The sequence below is a fragment of the Homarus americanus genome, unplaced genomic scaffold (genome assembly GCF_018991925.1).
Source record: "Homarus americanus isolate GMGI-L3 unplaced genomic scaffold, GMGI_Hamer_2.0 scaffold50165, whole genome shotgun sequence".
Taxonomy (NCBI): domain Eukaryota; kingdom Metazoa; phylum Arthropoda; class Malacostraca; order Decapoda; family Nephropidae; genus Homarus; species Homarus americanus.
Window position 1 is genome coordinate 1,182,501 of NW_024748747.1, and position 7,107 is coordinate 1,189,607.

The following is a 7,107-nucleotide window of genomic DNA, read 5'->3' on the forward strand; positions in this document are numbered from 1 at the left end:
CTCAATAATTTTTTTTCCTTTTTTTTATGGGGATTAGCCCACCCAGGCACAGGTCACTGACCCACATCGGGGCCTAGGGGGCGAAAATGTAATAATAATAATAATAATAATAATAATAATAATAGTAATAATAATAATAATAATAATAATAATAATAATAATAATAATAATAATAATAATAATAATAAAGAACGATGAAAAGTGAGAAACAATATATGTATGTTGTGTTGTCAATAGTAAGAGAAACAATTGTTACTTTATACTTCAAAAAAAAAAAATAAATAAATAAAAAAATATTCCTGAATCTTCGTTACTAAGGACCTTCATCTAACACTATTTACTGAACAAGAATAAAACACAGACATAAATCACACAATAACATCAAGATATATACGCTGTTGGGCCTTTTCATAACGCTCTTGAAAATATATCTGACGAAACTACTAACGTTGAGGTACCAAGGCTGTAGAGAATAACACAGACATCATCCAAATGTCATTTTTCTTACTCTTGAGATTTACGTGACACTTCTTGTGGCTATATGCAGCTGGGAGGAGTTTATTTACATCAGGTGACGGGGGTGTGACGTCAGAGGATACGTATTTAGATATACTCGGCTTACGAACGCTCCTTTAACACCCCCCCAGTAACCCCCCGGACGGCAACACAACGGCAGCAGGTGACATTAACCAGTGAGAAATGGTCAATATAAGTGAGAGAGGATGATCATATGTGAGAGAGGGCCATCATAAGTGAGAGGGGGCCATCATAAGTGAGAGAGGGCCATCATATGTGAGAGAGGACGATCATATGTGAGAGAGGGCCATCATAAGTGAGAGAGGGCCATCATATGTGAGAGAGGGCCATCATAAGTGAGAGAGGGCCATCATAAGTGAGAGAGGGCCGTCATAAGTGAGAGAGGGCCATCATAAGTGAGACTCAAGTGAGAGAGGGCCATCATATGTGAGAGAGGGCCATCAAGAGAGAGGGCCATCATAAGTGAGAGAGGGCCATCACAAGTGAGAGAGGGCCATCATAAGTGAGAGAGGCCATCACAAGTGAGAGAGGACGATCATATGTGAGAGAGGGCCATCATAAGTGAGAGAGGGCCATCATAAGTGAGAGAGGACGATCATAAGTGAGAGAGGGCCATCATAAGTGAGAGAGGGGCCATCACAAGGAGAGAGGGCCATCATAAGTGAGAGGGCCATCACAAGTGAGATAAAGCCCAGGAGAGAGGGCCATCATGAGAGTGAGGAGGCCATCAAAGCGAGAGAGGGCCATCATAAGTGAGAGAGGGCCATCATGAAGTGAGAGAGGGCCATCATAAGTGAGAGAGGGCCATCATAAGAGGGCCATGTGAGAGAGGGCCATCATAAGAGAGAGGGCCATCAAGAATCCATCAAGTGAGAGAGGGCCATCATATGAGAGAGGCCATGTAAGTGAGAGAGGGCCATCATAAGTGAGAGAGGCTATCACAAGTGAGAGAGGGCCATCATAAGAGGCCATCATAAGTGAGAGGGCCATCATAAGTGAGAGAGGGCCATCATAAGGAGAGAGGGCCATCATAAGGAGAGAGGGCCATCACAAGTGAGAGAGGGCCATCATAAGTGAGAGAGGGCCATCATAAGTGAGAGAGGGCCATCATAAGTGAGAGAGGGCCATCATAAGTGAGAGAGGGCCATCATAAGTGAGATAAAGCCATCGTGAGAGAGGGCCATTGTAAGTTAGTCTGAGTTTACGAGACTATTATGACTCAAGCGGTAATAACAGTATACTTAAAGAGTAATTTCCATTTTTAATTGTATAAGTAGAGAGAGATACAGCGCCATTGTTTTGAGTGTGTGTGTGTGTGTGTGTGTGTGTGTGTGTGTGTGTGTGTGTGTGTGTGTGTGTGTGTGTGTGTGTGTGTGTGTGTGTGTGTGTGTGTGTGTGTGTGTGTGTGTGTGTGTGTGTGTGTGTGTGTGTGTGTGTGTGTGTGTGTGTGTGTGTGTGTGTGTGTGTGTGTGTGTGTGTGTGTGTGTGTGTACTAAAGACGCCACATGTGTACTTGGCTACGGATTACTGTCATGTCACAAGAACTATTGGTTATAATGTTGATAGGTTAGGTTATGTTAAGTTAACTTAGGTCAGGTTAGGTCAGGTCAGGTTAGGTTAGGTAAGGAAGTTGTCACGTTCTTGTCCCCTACAAAACTTCCACGGTGACGGTAATGAACGGGAGTTGTGGGAAGTTGGTCTTCGTCTTCACTACAGAACCCAGCATGACTTTCTCACTACATAACTGGTCTGGCTGGGAGGTCCGCCATAAATGCTACTGACATACGGGAAAAAAAATCGGGCTTTTATTCAATAGCCGTCACCTGAAGATTCGCTCCAAAGCCCTAACACTAGCCGGACCTAACTTAATGTAACCTAACCTAACCTAACCTAACTTTCTGGGTAGAGTTATAGGTAAGGTTAGGTTAGGTTAGCGTTAGGGTAGTTAATCATCAGGTAAAATAAGCTGAGGGGCTAATCTTCAGGTGATCCAAATAGCCCCCCAACCAGCAGAGTTATCCCCCGTGGTGCTGACGAAGAGCCAAGAAACTGAGATTAAAAATATAAATTAACCTCGTAAGTACAATACCATGACTTAACTCCCCCCCCCCTTACTGAGTACTAAGTCATCGTACTCAATAAAGGTCATCACATGCAGCTGGTGAACTGTACCTCTCTCTCTCTCTCTCTCTCTCTCTCTCTCTCTCTCTCTCACTCTCTCTCTATCTCAGCTTCGTGTAATGGCTCACCGCCAGCAAAAGAGACGTGTGTGTGTGTGTGTGTGTGTGTGTGTGTGTGTGTACTCTCCCCTGTGTAAGAATACATGTGTCCATATATGCATGAGTGTGTGCATGGGCGTGTACCCTTTGTATGTGTGTGTGTAAAAATGTATATAGATATGTATGTATACTTGTTACTATCTATCTATCTATCTATCTATCTATCTATCTATCAATACCTGTCAAACAATCCCCATCTACAAAAAATTAATAATGTAAACATCGTCTTAAAATGAAGTAAACAAAACGATCAATTTCAAATTAAATACAAACAAAAATAAACAAGTGGAATTAAAAAAAAATAAAATTGCATCAAAATCAAGTCCAAGATTTTCTGGTTTTAAGATGCCATAATAAAGTCCATAGCACTACAATAAAGTTCAGAGTGCCATAATAAAGTTCACAGCGCCATAATAAAGTTCACAGTGCCATAATAAAGTTCACAGCGCCATAATAAAGTTCACAGCGCCATAATAAAGTTCACAGCGCCATAATAAAGTTCACAGCGCCATAATAAAGTTCACAGCGCCATAATAAAGTTCACAGCGCCATAATAAAGTTCACAGCTCCATAATAAAGTTCACAGCGCCATAATAAAGTTCACAGCGCCATAATAAAGTCCAGAGCGTCATAATAAAGTCCAGAGTCCCATAATAAAGTCCAGAGCGTCATAATAAAGTCCAGAGCCATAATAAAGTCCAGAGCGCCATAATAAATTCCATAGCGCCATAATAAATTCCATAGCTCCATAATAAAGCCCAGAGAGCCATAATAAAGACCCTAGCACCATCATAAAGTCCAGAGCGCCATAATAAAGTCCAAAGCGCCATAACAGCAGTCCAAGGCGCTACAGCAAAGTCCAAAGCGCCACAACTCTGTACACTGATGACAAGCTACACTCCTGATCCCACTCGTCAGAGATCTTCTTGAGACACACCCAAGCAATATTGTTTGGCTGTGAAGCAGAGGAATTTGTTCGTGTTATCGTATTGACAAGGAGAATATGAACCATTGTGAAGCAGATTATGAACCGTTATGAAGCAGAATATGAACCGTTATGAAGCAGAATATGAACCATTGTGAACCAGAGTATGAACCGTGTGAATAATATGAACGGTTGTAAAATAGAATATGAATGAATCGCTGTGAAGCAAAATATAAACCATTTTGGACCAGAGTATGAACCAGTGCACCAGAATATGAACCAATGCTAACCAGAATACGAAGCGTTATAAATCAGAATATTAAACGTTGAGTAACAGAATATGAAGCGTTAAGACCGACAACATGAAAGATTATGTGGCTGAAAATACCAAACTTTTCTGCCAATAGTTTTTAGGTACAGTAACGGCAATCACATCAAACCTCGGTAATAAAATCTACAAAACAAATGATGATGAGAGATAAAGAGAGAGAGGAGGGAAAAATAAGAGAGCCTTTACTAATGTGTGTGTGTGAGTGTGTGTGAGTGAGTGTGAGAAGAGAAAATGAGAAAGAAAGAAGGAAAAGAGAGATAGAGCTACTGAAAGAGAGAGAGAGAGAGAAGGGAGGGGCGGAGAGGGATGGGGGTGGAGTGAGAGAGAAGAGAGAGAGAGAGGGAAGGAGGAAGAGAGGGAAGAAGGGGGAAAGGGAATATAAGATAAATAAAACCTTTAGAGTGAAGCACAAGAAACAAATAAAAGACAAACAAGAAGAGAAAGAATAATAAAAAAAAGAAGAAGTAAATGACCAGGAACCAAATGTCCATATCACCAACCTGCTTATCCGAAGTCCTTGGTGAAGAGGATAGTGACGGTGGAGTGGCGGTAGTGATTCTCCTTCTGCGGACAAGCTACGGTACGGCTGTCCACTGTGCGGAGCGGACCAGGGATATGAGGAACCACTAACAGCTTTAGCCTCTCCAGATTATACAAGTCTTGGGTAAAGCGACAGAGGAGTTAGATGAAGAGGCGAGAGCTGAGGAGAGCACACGGGGCTGGCAGGAGGAGCTTGATATTTTGTTGAGCCTACTGTTGATGACGCGGCTTGAAGAGTATAGTCCGTTACCTGGCTCCGCTGAGCGAAGAGTGAGGGGACTTGCATTAGATGGGTCCCAAGGTCTGCCTGGCTGTTGTTGCTGCTGCTGCTCAGTCGTGCCCGCCCGTCCGCCCGTTAGGCACCTGAGCGCCCACACCCACCTGTGGCCACGCCCCAAAACCCGCCTTCCTTCCCTTACTCCCTCCCCCCTCCTTAAACCCAAGTCGCATTCCACCTGTTGGCTCCTGCCCCGTAACCCCAGCCAACTCACCACCACCTCATTCCCCCCTCTCCTGCTAACCCCCCCCCACACACATACAGACCTTCAAAATTACAAACACCTCTGGAAGAAAGTAATTTCCACTCAGCATTTGCATCTCATTAGCATTAAGATCCATCATTCCAGGGATTGAGTAAACGAGAGGAGAGATAAGCGTTGGAGGCGTCGGAGGGCGAGTGACGATAACGAGCCAAGTGTGATTATCTGGGGCCAAGTTTACGGCTCTCATCAAGGGGTATCTGCAGTGTGGAGGAGGAGTTACTGAGTCCTTGTAGCTTCCATCAGTCGTCCTTTGGCTCTGTGTGCCCCTCGCTCTATATATTTCTATTTTCGTTATCCTTGTGTTTCTATGTGTCTATCGGTTTATTTATATGTTTACTGTATTTTCTATAAAAAATTATTTCTCCATTTATCTATTTAGATCTTTGACTCTGTCTATCTAGCCATCCAACTATCTTTCTATATTTACCTTCTATATTTACCTTTTTATCCATCTATCTATTATTCTCAGAAAAAAAAGGAAAGAAGGCTAACCGGCACTAAGGAAATGTACATTATCATAATCAACGGGATGTAATTCGCCCCATTAATCTATGGTGCCACGCAGATGTATGTTATGTAAACAAAGTCAGCTGGGTGTCAGACTTAGGCTTCCGTCCAATTTTGTTCGTGTTGGCAGCGATCATTGTTTGGGCATGAAAACGTTTGCGTGTTCTGGCATGTACTGGAGAACGCTTTGCAATGCTTCCCGCCACAACTTGACCTAAACAAAGCAGAAAAAACAAAGTTTATAAAGTATGTGATTTACTCAGTCTTAAGGAACACACTGGTAAGCAACAACAGTGAGATAGTGGGACGAATGACGCCGTGAAATTCTACTGCATCGTGTAGCTGTCTCGTGTTAAGTGTTTCTCAAGTGTATTTCTGTCGGGCCTTAAGATGAGGCACCACCGTCATAATAAGTACAGTGGTGTTGCTCCTCCCACGAAAGCTGGCCAAACTGCCGGTTCCAAAACTTGCCCCAGTCGTATACTGGCCACAAACGACGCGACATACTGCTTCCCTTCTCTGGTCAATTACATGACTCCAGAATATGGCCACTGCCGGGTCCCCGTAATAGAATACATCATAAGAACACCGTTACCTCAAAAAACATAGACGTGTTCAAACCATGCTAATATATTCAATCTTTCTCTTTGCCAAAAATTTAGTTGAATTTTATATAGGTTGCATCTTATACTTCAAAAGTCTCTCACAAAAAGAACTCCTTCCTCCTCTTCCTCACATTCCCCCTCTTTCCTCGTGTCCTCCCCTCTCACTTACGTCACGTCTCACTACCACCATCCTCACTCCATCTCTCCATAAAACATAAGAATCTGTATCTCAATGTTGAATCTGAATCCCCAAAACTTGAACAAACTGTGTATAAACCTCCACCACAGTTATAAATAAGTCTACCATTTTCTTTTTCTTCGGTTTTCAATTCTTTTAACGTAATACGGTACATGAGTGTATTTACCACACCACAACACGGATAAGATCATCTGAAGATTAGGCAGCCCACCTTATTTCGCCTGATGATTAAACACTGTAATACTACCTGGGGGGTTGGGTTAGGTTAGGTTAAGTTAGGTTTGATTATGTCAGGTTATGTTGTTTGGGTTGATTATGTTATGTTATGTTATGTTAGGGTTGGGTAGGTTATGTTACGTTACGTTACGTTACGTTAGGTTAGGTTAGGTTAGGTTTGATTATGTCAGGTTATGTTGTTAGGGTTGATTATGTTATGTTATGTTAGGGTTGGGTAGGTTACGTTACGTTACGTTAGGTTAGGCTAGGGTAGGGTTCGGGTAGATAAGGTTAGGTGGTTTAATCATCAGGTAAAATAAGTTGGGGTGCTTAATATCCCGGTAATCCCATGTATCATAATTATATTACAGAGGAGATTTAAGAATGGAAAAACAAAACTCATCCACCCACTCTCCCTCCCCTTCA

General features: G+C 42.5%; 1 protein-coding gene across 4 annotated transcripts in view; it reads right to left on the reverse strand.

Annotated features, from left to right (window-relative positions):
• LOC121880409 (excitatory amino acid transporter-like) overlaps positions 1-4,890 on the reverse strand; it is a 119,701-nt gene extending 114,811 nt beyond the window's left edge. For 3 of the 4 annotated variants that reach the window (XM_042387601.1, XM_042387599.1, XM_042387602.1), the window contains exon 1: positions 4,573-4,889. The gene's annotated coding sequence lies outside the window, so the exon portion shown is untranslated. Of the gene's footprint in view, positions 1-4,572 lie in introns of all 4 variants that reach the window. The other variant, XM_042387598.1, reaches the window with a different exon arrangement.
• Between the last annotated feature and the right edge of the window lie 2,217 nt (positions 4,891-7,107).